Source organism: Idiotropiscis lumnitzeri, unplaced genomic scaffold (assembly GCF_059441095.1).
Source record: "Idiotropiscis lumnitzeri isolate Australia: NSW breed Sydney's pygmy pipehorse unplaced genomic scaffold, RoL_Ilum_1.0 HiC_scaffold_26, whole genome shotgun sequence".
NCBI lineage: Eukaryota > Metazoa > Chordata > Actinopteri > Syngnathiformes > Syngnathidae > Idiotropiscis > Idiotropiscis lumnitzeri.
The window spans coordinates 1,981,887-1,985,625 of record NW_028283564.1 but is presented as its reverse complement, the minus strand read 5'-3'; the positions used below and the strand labels follow the sequence as shown (position 1 = coordinate 1,985,625).

Below are 3,739 nucleotides of genomic sequence, written 5' to 3'. Positions count from 1 at the left end.
CGAAGTAGCGGCGCACCTTCAAAAATGCTTAAATTATATATATATATATATATATATATATATATATATATATATATACGGGTAGAGAGAGAGAGAGTGAAATTCATGTTATAACAAAAAAAAATTATTATTAAAACTTCTTATTTTTTTATTCCCCAGCCATTATTTTTGTATTTATTCAATTACTTATTTTTGTATTTATTTAATTACTTCGACTTTTAACTTCTGGTACGCCGTCCGGTGTGCCCTGTGAATGTTATGATCCTCCAGCAGAGCTGGAGGATTGAGCAGGACTCTCCAAACGCAGACACAAGTAGGATAACAATCCGACGCCAGGTAGTCAGTGTCGGTGGTAGTGAGTGTAATCAGTGAGTGAATGGGAATCCGGTGCGGGGCTGGTGGGCGCGTCTCGCAGCAGCTGACCGCATGGCGCGAGACGATCGCTGGAGGAACGCCCACACAGCTGAAAAAACAAAAACACACGCGGCATGACAGGCACGGATCATGCCAGTGAAATGAAAGGTGGCATTCTTCATTTATTTATTTATTCATTTATTCATTCATAACTGACAGCCTCGCGCTCCGCTCGTGCCCGGGGGGAAGGGGTGCTCCTCTTCGGCTTAACTGTGACGCGAGCATGCCCTCCTCCTCCGGAGCTTCCATTCGGTTAAACTTAGGGGCCGCTTGACACCGCCCGTGCCCGGGGAAGGTGCTCCTCTTCGGCTTAACTGTCACGCGAGCATGCCCTCCTCCTCCGTAGCTTCCATTCGGTAAAACCTGATTGGAAAGGTTCAAATTGATTATTACTAGTCATATATTCATTAAGTTTTTCAAGATTTTTGCAATAAACGGAAGATTTGAAACCGGTCTATAGTTGTTGAGACTCTCTGGGTCGAGGTTTGGTTGCTTAAGTAGCGGTCGCATAATGGCGGTCCTAAAGCTGCTGGTACTATACCCGTGGTAAGTGATAGATTAATAATATTTAAGACAGACGGTCCTAGGGTCATAAACAGTTCTTTAATTAGTTTGCCAGGAAGCGGATCGAGCACACAAGTTGTCGGTTTTGCCCCACTAAGCAATTTTGTTTGGCTTTCAAGAGATACTTTTTTAAATTGAGATAAGGTTATCGGACAGTTATCAGCCCTAATGTCCCTATTAACACCATTTATGACGGAATTCAACGGAATTGTAAGAACAGTGTCTTTAATCTCATCACGAATACACTCAATCTTCTGAGTAAAGAATTGCATGAAATCGTGAGCTGAATAGGAAGAGCTATCCGAGGTTGGTTGCTGTTGCGTTAGCATTGCTACAGTAGCAAATAAATATTTAGGGTTGTTTTTATGTAAAACAATTAATCTAGAGTAATAATTAGTTTTGGCTAGATTGAGCGCTTCCTTGTATAAACTAGCACACCATGCCTGACGGAAGACCTCCAGTTTGGTCGCACGCCATTTGCGCTCAAGCTTCCTACAAGAATCGTTTCAGTATGCGTGTTTCCTCATTAAACCACGGAGTCAGCCTCTTTGGACAAGTTTTAGTTTTTAAAGGTGCGACGGAGTCAGGCGCATTTAACAGAGCGACATTAAAGTTGTTTGTAAGATCATCAATCGTACCAATATAATTAGGAAACGAATCGGTTACTAAAGGGAGTAGCTCAGAGAGCGCAGCGGTGGTTAAGGAGCTAATGTTGCGGCTGCTATAGCTTTGATCATGGTCAGAACGATGGCAATGCGCCAAGACTTCAAATTTGATTAAGTAATGGTCAGCTATAGCACTAGTATATGGTAATACAATTATTTTTGAGGATGCTAAGCCCCGGGTTAATACCAAATCTAACGTGTTACCATTTATATGCGTTGCTTCATCTATTATTTGCATGAAACCAAACATATCAATTATTGTCCGAAACGCCACGGTAAGTGGTTCCGACGGGAGATTCATATGAATGTTGAAGTCGCCCATGATATATTATCCGCATGAGTTACCAAATCAGCCACAAATTCAGAAAATTCATCTAAAAAGCCTGAGTAAGAGCCAGGGGGACGGTAAAAAACGGCAAGATAAAACGGCAGTGCGGCCGTGGATCGCATAATGAGAACTTCAAATGTTTTGAAGGAATTGCTAGGACGAGGACTAAGTTTTAGATTAAATTCGGAAATGAGGGCTACACCCCCATCTTTCTCATCATTGCCTCTCGCAGGCAAGGGGCCAGAGACAATTACTCGACTCAGACTCATCTTTCTGGCGAGATCACAAGTCCTTGCTATGTTTTTTCTTTGTGATCTCTGATTGCTTCATCCTAGTTGTTGGAGCAGTTTTCTTTTGAGTAATGCAGTATGGCAACACCACCACTAGGGCAATTGATGACGTCAGCACTGGTTGCGTTCATCCATAAATAACAAATGCAGGACAGGTGGGGGAACGCTGGTCGGATACCGTTTTTCAACCGCAATTACTCAAGACGCATTATTTATGTACAAACTGGAAGATAGAAGATAGTATATTGTATTGATTACCGCATATGCACGGATGTTTTTGATTTGAAGTTTGGAAGACCGTAGCCATTGATTTATTTATTTGATTTACTTGACTTCACGGCATGACATCTGGACTGAAATGACTACGATTAAGACTAACCCTTGACTGTTTGACGTGACATACATAACTACACATCAACATCAAGACCAGTGAAGCCGAGCGAACGTCATCGCAACTTCAACCCATGGTGAGTGAGTGCGCGTTAAAACTTTCTTTAGCCAGCGTATCATTGAAACGGCAGTAACACTAGTGTCATTGGAGCCGACGTGTATCACTATATCTGAATAGCTAGCGTTGTTTGCACTGCGCTGGTGTCTAGGTCTCTTGCGTGCTAGCTCCATAAGATTAGCTTCAATGTCGGGTGCTCTGGCCCCAGCAATACACATTCTGTGGTTGGATTTTCAAGCTTAATGTATCGAGTAATGGAGTCACCTTTCACTAAAGTGCGGGAGCCAGGAGACCGAGGTGGAATGGAACTGCTCTGTGTCTTAACAGGCTCAACGCGATTAGCAAGCCGTTTACGGCCAATGCTAACCGGTGCTGTCCGCCACATTTACGCTTACCACATTACTCTGCTCTAGCTGGCGGACACGTCCCTCCAGCAGGGAGAGTCTTTCCATGAGAATGGTGCAAGTGTTGCATGTGGTGGTGCACGAAACCATAGTTGCGTTTACTCGCCTGGTGGATGAAAGCAGACGAACAGATGTCGCGCCGAAAGTGACGACACCCTCCACGACCGGGATTCCCACGTTGTCGTCGTGTGGAGGCTTGAGCGGCTCCCTGGAGTGCAGCCAGCATTCTGGGGGCCTGACTAAGAGGAATCCCACCCTGGTGGTCGAACCAAGCGTTAAAAACTTGCTCTCGACTACACACCTCAAAAATGGAAATGGAAGCTCAAAGAAGGAATATTCATACTGGATCGGCCGTCGCCCAGGATAACCAGGTCCGCGTTGGTGCAGTAGAGAGTCCTGCAACTTCGAAAAATACGCTAGACTCAGTTAATGATGACCTAAATGACAATGTAGTGACAGTAGGAGGAGGACTGAGGATAATCTCATTGAATGTGGAGGGTATATCGATGGCTAAGTGTGAGTTGATGGCGCAGATGCTGAGGGAGAAAGATGTACAAGTGTTGGCACTGCAGGAAACTCATCTGACTAAAGAATCGCCCCCATCGAGATACAGTATATCCAGCTTC

At 44.3% G+C, this 3,739-nt stretch overlaps 1 long non-coding RNA gene across 1 annotated transcript; it reads right to left on the bottom strand.

Moving 5' to 3' along the window:
- Positions 1 to 626: 626 nt before the first annotated feature.
- On the bottom strand, positions 627 to 3,517 carry LOC148315996 (uncharacterized). Its single transcript, XR_015840446.1, has 3 exons — positions 3,457 to 3,517; positions 3,220 to 3,369; positions 627 to 777 (listed from the first exon to the last, which is right to left on the bottom strand). It is a non-coding gene; the product is annotated as an uncharacterized LOC148315996 (long non-coding RNA).
- Between the last annotated feature and the right edge of the window lie 222 nt (positions 3,518 to 3,739).